Raw genomic sequence first — 12,590 nt, 5'->3', positions numbered from 1 at the left:
TGGTGGTTTTGCCTTCATGGGGGTAATTTATGGGTAGTTTTAAGAATCTCTTTTATTGGATAAAAAATAAAATTAGAATGGTAAATAGAAGTTCTAAAGAAATGCTTGAAAGTATCTTTTTTTTTTTTTATCTTTAAGGGAAGCTTTTAAGGGGGTTACAAAAGCCTTGCTTTGAAGTCATGAAATGAACACTCTTGCACACTCTGCCTATTATACTATGTTTTTGAATCATATTTTTCTAGCTTTCTATTTTCAACATCAGTTTTCCAAGAGAAGCATCATTTATACTTTTAAAACAACTTGAAAGACAATCTCTCCAGTGTTGTAAAATGCATTGAGATAAATTGACAGTAGCATGCATTTTTTTTAAAGCAAGGGATTATGAATTTTCACTCTTGCTGAAGAGTATGTGTGCATTAAAAGAAGAGGGAATTCCTTCTTCTTTGCCATTAATTGTTGGTTTTAATGCCATCAGCCAGCTAGCCATTTTTTTCCTGCTGTTGTAAACATCAAGGTCATTTTGAGGTTCTGCTAGAATGGAGATCATTATCTGCAGAGCGGTATTAAAGCAGAGTGCCGAGCCCTGGGGCTGTCGGGGGTTCTGAGAAATGAGCCTCTCAGTTAATGCTGGTTTTCTGTATGGAAAGGCAGACTGCTGCTTAAGAAACATTCTTACAAAGCCAGTTGAGCTGACAGTAACCACTACTGAAATGTTCCCCTTCTCATGCAAACAGTGTGCACGGTGCAGCGTTCTCAAAGCCCACGGGAGAGGGATGGTGGTGGGGGATGTGCCACGGGGACCTTCTAAGAGAATAGTTGCCCAGAAATCAACTCCCAGCATGGATGCACGAGGAAATCCACTGACCAGCCTCTAGTAAAACTGCCAAAAACATTTGTAAAGCAACCATCCAAAGGCTCTGAAAATGGTCCTAAGGAAAGGCAGCAAATGAAGAAATACCTATTCAAAGTAATCTACAAAACCTGGTAAGACAACACGAGCCTGTGGTACCTGAGCCAAGGTTGCCCCGTCCTTCCCTGTTCCCATCCACTCCAGGCTGCAGCAGCCAAGCACACAGGGCTTTCTGCTTCCTCCCCCAGCTCCTCGCTGCACGGCGTTGTTCCTTTGAGGAGTGGGATGTGACAGTTCCTCCTTATGCCCCCAGCTAACTTCTGCTGGCGGTGAGTCCTGGGCAGATGCGGTCAAGAGCTGGGGGCTGGCGTCCTCACCCAGCCCCCTCGGGTGTAGCAGGCTGGGAGTACTGGGGACCTCATAGTCCTTCTCCTTACCTGTGACGTGGAGCGGTCCATGCTGGGAGACGGATCTAAAAGAACAAGGAAATTGTTCCTCCACTTTCCATCAGACTCTCGACATTCAGAACAGACTCTCACTAGAGTTTTTTTATTATCCCTACTCCCACCTTCAGAGCCCTGACTCGGAGATTTTGCCTGGGAGTTTGGAGAATAGCCATTGATCTCTTCTTGAAGGAATGACTACTTTTACAACACAGCTTGAGACATTCAAGACTAAGGTTTTCCTCAAGAACAGGGAGGTTGTGGTGAAAACCAATTGTGAGGAGACACATGGATCTAATGAAGACACAGTCTATGAATAACTGCACCAACAAACTAAATACCTTAGATAAAATGGACATATTTCTGGAAAGACACAAACTACCAAAACTGACTCCAGAAGAAATGGATAGTCTGAATAGCCCTGTAGCAAGGGGGGTGAATGGATGAGTAATTTCTACCCAGAAAAGGAACCCAAAGAGCCCAGATCTAGAAGGATTCAGTGTTAAATTCTACCAAATATTTTAAGAAGAAATAATACTGACTCTTTACAGGCTTTTTAAACAGAAGAAGAAACACTTCCCAACTTGTATTTGCAAATCATTTATCTACAAGGGACTTGTAACCATAATATATAAAGAACTCTTACAAGCAGTAAAAAAAACCCGAATAATCCAATTTTTTGAAAATGGTTTGCAGAGTCCTGGTTGAGCATCCCAAATCAAAATAGAAAAGACTGGGTCTGGAGCTGAGAGATGACAGCTGGATCACTGGCACAGGCAGGCTATAAAAAGTTAGACTTCATAAATCTCAGTTATTACCAGTGGAAAATCTGGAAGTGGAAGGCCTCTAGAGTTAACATCCATAAATAAAAATCACTCAGTTTGCGGGGTATTGAGAGATTTTTGCGTTTTCATACCAGACTTGTCAAATAACTAATGTTCCTTTTCATTATTTTGCATTAAGGCAGCTAGCAAAAAAAAGTATGTGAGCTGTGCCCAGCCCATTCGGCAGCATTCTGTACAGTGCTGCAGAAGCTTTGCTGGGAGGAGATGCGTCTGGGATAAGCGCTACACAATTTTCAACAACAAAAAAAATCACGGTCATGTCATTTATGCTGATTTGGGATTTAGGAAATATGTTCGAAACAGTCATAACACTGGATTTGCTGTCTTTTCCAGCAGAGTCCTGCTATTTCCACTACAGGGAAGATTTCAAGATCCAAAACATGACTCACTTCAGCACCTCCTGAGCAGACGTGAAGGTACCGTGCTCAGAATGCCCTTGACGAAAGCACCTGCTGGTCAGCTGTAAGAAGAGGAGGCAGGGCGTGGCCTCCAGCAGCTGCACCCTGGGAGCCCCCACGGCATTTGAGCTGAGGCCCTGCTCTTCCCAGGAAGCTCCCAGCCAGTGACTGGGCGAGACACCGGTAAGAGGACCTGCTCTGCCCAACAGGGGACCGTGTATAGGCAGCCTTTGAACTAAGTTCCTCGTCGGCCCGGTGGCACTTCCTCGGAACCGCAGTGCACTCTGAGTTCTTCCCGCCCAGTCCTCCGCCCTCTCCTTCCTGCATCCCCTCAGGGCTTCACCGCGCTCTGACCTCCTGCTCCCTTTCCGTCTGTTCCTCATGAGCACAATCCCTGATCGTGCTTTTGCCGTCTGGCACCATCGTGACAGTGGTTACTTTTTTATTTTGAAGTCTGTAAGTCCAACATGCTCTTTCTTAACAGCTTTACTGAGATAAGACTTACGTCCTGTACAAGTTACCTGTGCAAAATGTACAACTTAATGGACACTAGTATATTTTAGTGTATTTACAGATATGTGCAACTGTCACCACCATCAGTTCTAAAACACCTTCATCCCTTTCCTCTCCAGCTCCAGCCCTAAGCCGTCACCACTCTGCCTCTGTGTCTATAAATATCAGTAATCTGGGACATTTCATATAATTGTATAACATGTAGTCTTTTGTGACTGGCTTCTCCATTTAGCATGTTTTCATGGTTCATCCACGTGGTAGCATGCAGGGATCAGGGGTCCCTTCCTTTTTATATCCAAATAAAAGTGCATTGTATGGATATATCATTTTCTGATTAACCATTCATCTGTTGATGAGCGTTTAGCTTATTTCCACCTTTTGGAAAATTATGAATAATCCTTCTATAAACATTCATGTCCAAGCTCTTGTGTGGGCAGAAGTTTTCACTTCCCTTGGTTATGTACCTAGGGAGTGAGTTGCCAGCTCACACAGGAACTCTGTGTTGAATCATTACAGGAACTGACAGACTGTCTTCCAAAGTGGCTGCACGGTTGTACATCCCCCTCAACAGGGCACAACTTTTCTAATTTCCTCACATCCCCACCAGCACTTGGTATCTGACTTTTTGATTCTAGCCATCCTAATGGGTATGAAGAGATAACATAATTGTGGTTTTGATCCACATTTTCCTAAAGACTAATGATGCCAAGTATCTTTTCAAGCGCTTGTTGGCCATTTGAAGATCTTTAGAAATCGTGGCGCTGTGGATGAATTCCTTTCTGAGATCAGCGTTTCATTCTAGTTCTGACCCCAGGAGGGCTCTACCCAGCTGTTTTATCCCCACTTCTCACTACAAGCTAGCTGGCTGATAGTCAAGCCTGCATCATTATTAGACTTATTAATCACATCCAACAACCTTTCACCACAGCTTCACTCACTGTCCTTGTGAGTGCCCCGAGGCTCGACTCTCTCCGTGCTTAGATGCCTTTGGAGACAGATCCTTTGAGATGAAATCAAGAGATAGCTTTTTTAAGCCTCATTTCTCCCCCACTAGGCATCTCCTGGGCCGGGGCTCTGGATCTGGGGAGTGGGGACAGTACCTAGCTTCTGTCTGAGTGGCACCACTCTCTAGTCACTGAGTGGTGGGTGGGGCCTGGGGAGCAGTCACCTGAGATCCTCCCAGCTTGTATCTCAGGAGTGGAGACAACACCCCAGGAGGGGCAGGGACTACGGGAACCCATCAGTTTTGTCCTGCCACACCCAGGGTGGAGCTGTACTTGTCCAGGACTCAGCCCCACTAAAGGCAGCTGGAGGCAGGGGAGAAATGCTTGCAGCCTGCTTCCACAGAGAAGAAAGCCCTCCTGTAGGGAGCTGGGAGGAGGACCCCGAGCGGCGGACCCGGTCTCCAACTGCCTCGCTGAGCTGGGGTGGGGAGGGAGGCGCAGCCTCGGTTCACATGTCACAGATTCTCACCTTTCTTACTGAACTTTTGTAGATGTTCTTGACTAAATGTTTCTTCACTTGCTATTTGTACTTAGTACCATTTCCAGAGGGCTTCACTTTTTTAAATAGTTCTCACAGTGGGAAGTGGGTTACCGGGGCACTTCCTGCCATCATGCTGGTATAACTTTTTTTTTTAATTGAAAAAATATATTTTGTGCAAACAGGACTAGTTTAGAGACCAACCAACCAACAGACATGGGATGACGTAATACCCACCACTCAGAATTATAGTTGTGACTGAGCACGTGTCACGGAGATAAAGTGCTTGTCAGTGCCCGAGGCCTGGTGCTTCCCCATGGGCAGCTCGCAAGGTAATGCAGCAAAGATGGCGGATTATTCCTCTAGTAGGGAGAGAGCTTCTGATACCTGGGCTCTGCTTCAAAGCAATGAAACCAGAGTCCAGGTAGGGAAGAGCTGGCCGTCCATGGGATTCAGGGTTTATCTGGTGATTCTAATGGGCAGCCAGGATTGAGAACCACAGAATTAGGGGCTTTGATAGGAGGGGGGTGATCCCAGTCTTAATTGTTATGTCAGAATATTTTAAAATAAGGACAGAACCTCAGGTCACCCCCTGCAATATACTAGTTCAGAGGTCTTTGGGTGGGGGCTTGAGGACGAGGAGGAAGAAATGCCTGATTTTACAAAGCCTCCCACGTGGTGCAGAGGAGCAGACCTAGCCCTCAGATGTGACCCTCTGGGCCGGGTGCCAACAGCCAGCTGGACCCTGCCCACATCATAGACCTCTTCTAGGAGAAGCACTGTGTCCCCAGCTCCGTCCAGGTCTGGCTTATCTCATTGTCCTCTCTCTCCAGGTGTCCCTCTCTTCAAAACATGCCTCAACCCACTTCTGCACATGTTGGTTTTCTTGAGTTCTTGCAACACTGACCAACCACTGGAGTCCCCAGACGGGTCTGCTCTCCAAGGCGCCAGTGTGTTTGTCCTGGTCTCTGCTTGGGCAGAGAAAGCACCTCCCTTCTTCTGGGCTTAATTTTACTTTGCTTTGTATTATCAGTTCTCTCTGGGTGCCTTCCAGGTCTGGGTAGGAGATTTGAAAAAGATGGAAGTTATTCAATGCTGGGCCTTTGCAAACTGCGGCACAAGGTGGATGGGAACTCATTTTTATGGCCTCTTTCCCCAGGAGCGAAGGGCCTGGCACTGGCCATTCTTTTCAGCAACATGAATGCTTTCAGTGACAGGAGGTAGCATGTTCCCTGTCATCGCTGGTGTCAGCTGTCAGCCGTTAGCCACAGGCACAGACAGATGTGCATCGGTCCATCCCCGGGAGGCTCCTGAGCACATCTGCCTCCGGGCTCCTGGCTCCTCTGTTTTGTCCCAAGTAAATACAGGTGAGCTGCATGTCAGAGCTCAAGCCATAGGCATCTTTCCTGAAATGTGTAATTTTTAACACCAATAAAACTTACATCACTTCATATGTGAGAAAAGCGAAGCATGCTTCTAAACTGGTCTACAGATACAGATGAACTTTATAGATGTGCATAAAAATGGTCAATTTACACGGGCCAACAGATACCTCAGAATGATGAGTCGATAAGTGTTTGCTAATCACTGTATATTGTTCAGTTATCTAATATCAGAGAATTTTGGCTGAGCGTAAAATAAACTCACATTTGTCTTTGTCTTTTGTTCTCTCTGTGTCTCTGCCACACAGAAGTTCAAAGTCACTAAAGGCAAACAGAGTCATTATTTCCAGAATGAAGTCACTAAAACCAGTATTCTATGCCACCCACTCTGGGTACTGCTTACAGACACTGAACCCCAAGAGCAACGACATTAATCCAGTCTTCCTGGTTAGTCCACAAAGTCCAGTCTAAATGCTGATGGTGCTTTTGCGTTAGCTTTTAAAGGAAATTCTTTGCAGGAAACTCTATTGCTTCTCCAGCAGAATGTCTTTAGATATGCTCAACTCTGTCATGAATCAGCCGTGGAGTTTTTCTTTTTCAATAATAGTGAAGTTAAATATTGGTATTTTTGCAAGGTGGATCATGCAGGTGTAGTAAGATTGGGCACAATTTAATCTGTGCCTGGAGCAGATTACTGGCTCGCCCTTCTTTGTGGCTTTTGAACGTGCTTCTGCGGATCACCCTGGTGATCTGCTGTGCAGCGCAACCTAATGGTCCAGCCAGAATCAGAATCAGCCCACTTGGTGGTTAATGAAACCATATCGACTGAGCTGTATATCTTTGTCAGGGCTTTGTTTTCATTCTCGGAAATATGGGTTGAACTTTGGATCTGGCTTCCACACTTTACACAGGTAAGCATCATCCCCTGGCGCAAATAATGTGAAACACAACTATGTCTGTGCGGAAATAACCACTCTGCACTTCTGTTACCTAGGACACTTGCTGTTCTTTAGAAAGCCACCTAGGCACTAGGCTTCAATCTACAAGCTTCATTCCCAGCTCTGAACAAGGACTTCCCAATTCCAGTATGTGAAAGAAACAGACAAGAACAAAAATACAGGGCTGGGGTCTGTTTTAAGAAAATTCATTTCACCTGAGATCAAGTTTTGTAAAAGCTGAGAATGCTTTGACTCACCTAAATCCGTCCCTTTGGACAAGGAGCTCGAGATCAAGTTTTGAACCAATGTCCGTATCCCCTTTAAAATGAGATTGGTTTGACTTTCCATTTGAGGGAGATGTTTGTTTTAATGCCCGTCTCTGTGTCAGCAGCCTTCCGCTGAGGCTGAAATCGGAGGGAAACACGAGCTGCTCTGTGAAGGTGTTAGTCTGTCTTTAACATCGTGAGCCTTTAAATCCCGAGCATGCTCCAACCAGAGAAAGGGAATTCTTGCAAAAAGGGAAGTCCGCGAAAAAGTTAACTTCAGATTATTTTCAAGATCACTAGAGAGCCCCCGATCCGGCTCCCTTACATCTTGGTCTTCTTGCCGTGTCGTGACTGGTGGAAACAGGCAGAGAGCGTGCTTCTCCACTGCCTGGCTGCGGGGTCTGCTCCCTCACGTCTCCTACCAGGAGAAGCCTTCGACAGAGCGCTTGAAAGGTATTTCTGTTGTTTGAAACAGGGAACGGAGGATGCAGACTCAAACATGTCACTAACGCGTCTTCAGACACTGTGGTAGAAGAGATCGTGTATCCCACTGGATGGACGTGGTTTTGCACGTTAACAACTTAAACTCCTTACTAATATAACATAATGCATGCAAGTAAGAACGCAAACAGCTAATGTATATATGTATTTTTTGTATACATATATTTCTATTGAAGTCTAGTCAGTGTACAGTGTTGTGTCCATGTCTGGTGCACAGCACAGTGCTCCAGTCATACATGAATATACACATATTCATTTTCATGTTCTTTTTCATCATAAGTTATTACAAGAGATCGAATATGGTTCTTTGTGCTCTACAGCATGACTCGGTCGGTTATTTATTCTGTATATATCAGTTAGTATCTGTAAATCTCTAACTCCCAATTTATCCTCTCCCACCCCCACTCCCTGAAATGCAAATCAAAGCTAATGTGTATTTTTAGAACATATGTAGTTCCATTATCTGCAATACTTGCAGGCAGTAGAAAATAACAGTAGAATGCTCATCACTCTACTAAATCTCAATAAACTTACATTTTTCTCCTTGGTATATTATATAAATTAATATGTTATTTATTAATATTATTAATATTATTAATTACTATTAATATGTTATTTATTATTATTACTTTGCATTTTATTTGATCTGAATTAAAGTGTGCAAGTTGTGACCCACTGAACAGCAACCTGTTACACATCAAAATATGCCAATATAGATAAGAAATAATATGAAACATATGCACAGACTAATACAATCCTGTATATAGAGGCAGCCATGGTAAAGGGTAAAAGAAAATGTAAATTAGCACCATAAAAGTTGGGCTTAAATTCTAGATCTGTTTCCTACTACACTCATCCTCTGAGCCTCCATGTGTTTGGTGTGTTTATCCATCAAATAAAAATAACATTTCTATGATGACACATACCTGCATTATGTGCTCTTAAGGTCTCAAATGGAAGCATTTCTACACCTCTCCCAAAGCATTGCTCCTCCTTTCTCATGCTGAGCCTGAACTCCACCATCACCATCAGCTCACTAGTTCATCTAAGAGCTTGGGAGTGATGGATATACACTACTATATATCAAACGAGGACCTACTGTATGGCACAGGGAACTATATTCAAGTTCTTATAATGAGCCATAATGGAAAAGAAACTGGAAAAAATATATATGTATGTATGTGTATGTTTAACTGAATCAGTTTGCTGTACACTTGAACTAACATTGTAAACAGACTACACTTCAATAGAAAATAGGAATTAAAAAAGAAAGCACAACTAAAGGAAAATTTCTAAAAAGAAGACAAAAGTGAACCTTAGAGAAAGGAAATATAATCTGAATTGATGTCTTTCAACTTCATATTTTAGCTAACATTTATTAACTGCTCACTTGGTGCCATGAGCTGCTCTAAGCACTTCTAAACGAATGCACCGAGTTCTTGGACAACCCAAGGTGTAATTGCTGTCTCTGTTTTGTGGAGGAGAAATAAATGTCAGAGAGCGCGGGTAATTGGCCCAAGTTACAGACACTTGCTGAAGAGCTTTGGTTTTGTTTGTTTCTCTTTTATTGTCGTTGCTTTGTTCTGAAGTAAGGTAGTTTGGTTTATGTCAGGGTGTTCTGACAAGTGAACTGAAGCAACATCTGTCCAGCCACGTAGGATGTTTGCTGTCCAACCTGCTGAAGTGACTGAGAAGACAAAGTACCAGCTGAGAACTGTTTGCTCCCAGGTGTTTTGTAAGCATCCTCACTCACCCTGGGAATGGTAAGGAGAAATCGGTCTGGTTCTGTGTCTTTATCAGAATTAATGTTAAACTTTGGTAACTAGGTAATGAAAAGATGCTCTAAGGAATGCGGGTGATTATAATGGCTAAGTGGTACACATCGAACTTGTCAAGAGATTCTTTTTCTAAAAATCACTTTTCCATTGAAATTCTGGGCAGCTGCTAAGAGTTACCATCGCCTGAGACTACATTATTGTTTTTCTACAAAATATTTCTAGATTCTTCTTCCAGACAAAACCTATAGACAGCTGTTTGAGAATTGGAATTCAGAATGACAAGGGAAAAAAGAAAAATGACTTACGGAATTCTCAGGCACGTTTGCGGTTTTCAGAGTTATTCAATGATGAAAGTATTCTTACCCCAGTTTTTAAACAAATCAATAAATAATTTGACCAAACACGTATTTGTAAGGGGTAGAATTAAAATTGAAACATTTAGTAGATTTTTTAACTCTAAATCCATTTTGTTTTCTACTGGTTCTTTAAAAAGTAGACTAAATGTTTAAAACTTCTGACTTGCTATTAAATTTGTGGAAACACATTGCAATGACCCTTCCGGAGTATAAGGCAACTTCCTCATGCAAGCTGGGATGTGAATGCTCTCAGATATATTTCACTGAATCTAATTTGTGTCTTCCAGTGTGGGTCATTGAAAATATCCAAATAATTAAAATGGTTATTGGTTTCAATTGCTTAAATTTGGCTCTTAAAATACGATGTTCATGTTAACATTGCTGGAAAGTAATTTCAAAACACAGGGCTGTTTGTGCATCCACTGGCCGATCGATTGCCTTGTGCCCGGCACTGTCTGCCAGCCCCCATGACCACTCTGCGCGGTGAGGATGTAATGCCCTCGTTCATTTTCGGAATCAGGATGTGAATGAGTAACCTAGATTTTACCAGAGACTCACGGTAAAGTCAGTGGTGGTTTCAGGAGTGATAATTAGCTTCCACTGACTTCAGAGCATAGAGTGGTTGTGTCAAACCGCCCGTTAAACACGACTGGGTCCATGTGCCCACGGGGGTTTCACTAGTGCCACCTGCAGCTTCTCCTGACAAGGGTGGTCCCCGTGCTCGGGGAAAAGAGGGCTGATTTCCCAGGGCCCGCAGGCTGCTCGGAGCCATCACATCCGCCTTCTCAGTGTCTCCTCCCTTGAGTGTTTCTCCACTTCAGTCCTTTTGGTTCGTAGGGACCTGCCACAGGAATCAACAGCCAACATTTTTTTCAGAGATGCATGGAGAGCCTCCTTCTCTCTGCCACCTCGGGTTTGGCACTAGAGTTCGTGTGAACGTGAGCAAGTGTGTGAATTACAGAAAGAGCGGTCGAGGGTGTCTGCTGGGGTGGAGGGTTCCAGGACACCATGCGCCGTGGTGAACACTTACTTGTTGTCCGTATGCCTGGAATTCTGCCAAGTCTCCTTCCTTCTGGAGACGGCCACGCGCTGTCCACTTCCTAGGTGGACAGCTGAAGAATAAGATCTTCAGAGCAGGCAGTGGCTGGGGCCATGTCACGCGGGGCCAGAATGTTAGGGCTTGTTTTGTTTTGTTTTTTTCAGGAGTTTAAATTTTATACAGTGAGCAATGAGGAATCAAGAGGGTTTTTAAGCAGAAGAGATGTGTATGCTCAATTTTATATTTTTAACAGCAACTCCTGTGCGGGAAAAAAAAAAAAGATTGGAAAGTGGGAGCGCTGTTGACTGGCTGTTGATGAGAGCAAGCAGAAGTGCTGAAGGCCAGCTAGCGGGGGCACGAGGCCGCGCAGCACGATGACATTCGTGGGCTGTTCTGGTGGCAGACAGCGACAGAATTATTAAAAACGAGGCGAGGGAGGGCCTCTAGGAGCAGAAGAGGGCGAGCGAGGCATCTGACGCGAGTGGCAGCGTGGGAGTGGAGCCGCCGACTGCTTGAAGAAGGAGGCACGTGGACAGGTTGTTGACGACTTTTCGGAATTGTGAGGTAAAGGTGGTTTTGAGCATCTAAGTGAAGCTGCGATTGGAGGGAGTGTCTGTCTTTAAGAGACGTGGAGGCGGGCACTGGAGACTTTGGCTACTGGGAAATAAAAAAAGATTTTTGAAAAATTGAATTGGGCAACCTTTCCATCCAACACACAGTCGGTTGTCTTTCCAGCAGCGCCGTATCTTTCTGACAGGATGGTGCATTTGGCCACGTTTAGCAGGTATGGATGTCCGCTAACGAGGAGACTGCAGTGAAAGACAATTAAAGAAGTGGGATGGCTGCTGAGTGCAGACTCTCAGCAAGACAATGGGAGAAAAAAACTGCTACCAAATACCGCCTGTAACCACGGTGGGTGCCGGCTCTGAAGATGGGTGGCCTGAGAACCGGGGAGGCAGAATCTCAGACAGAAACGGAGTAAAGGGGACCAACATCCCTGAGCACAGAAGCAGGAGGAGACTGAGGAAGCAGAACTGAAAGCAAAGCACGAACCCCTCTCCTGGGGGCAGCGCCCTTCCCGACGGGAGGAGTGCATGATGTGAATCACTGTGAAGCATGATTCTGAAGGACGACGCACATTTCAAAGCAAACGCTGCTATCAGCTATTTCCTAAGGTTGGGAGAAGTTAAAATGCTATTTTAGCATCCTGATCGTTAGGAACAGTTCCTCGAAGTAGACAGACGGAAAGAGTGCAAAATGCAATATGTCATAATTTCTGCGCCAAACATTAGGGCTAATGGGACGTTTGGTGTAATTTGTGTTGTCCTGAGAGGCTCTGAAGGGACCTTCAGTTAAATAGTTAAATGCATGTCAGCCATGGGAACTTGTGTGTGGTGTGTATGTATGTAAAATACACAGATACACACAGGTACACATATGTACGCTATCTATACATTATATATGGTGTATATAGTGAATGTATATACACAATATATAGTGTATGTATTTATATATGTATTTTTCCCTTAGCCTCTGTATTTTAAATCTTTAAAAATGCATTAATAATACTTTCCTGGGATCAACACAGACAAGTCACGTGAAGAGTGCTAGCTGATGGTCCCTTCGTGCTAACTTGCCAAGGAAGAGACTTTCTCCTTCAGGCTGAGAACGTGGTTAAAGGGTGTGCACAGCGGTGGCCTCCTCCCTACAGACACTCTGAGACCCCACAGTCCACCCGGAGACACTGCTCCCTCGCTGACCTTGTCCTTTTAATGTCCACACTCCCTGCCTAAGGCAAA

This window comes from Camelus ferus, chromosome 15, assembly GCF_009834535.1.
Source record: "Camelus ferus isolate YT-003-E chromosome 15, BCGSAC_Cfer_1.0, whole genome shotgun sequence".
Classification (NCBI taxonomy): Eukaryota; Metazoa; Chordata; class Mammalia; order Artiodactyla; family Camelidae; genus Camelus; species Camelus ferus.
The sequence above is the reverse complement of the archived record's forward strand: the minus strand, read 5'-3'. Positions refer to the sequence as shown.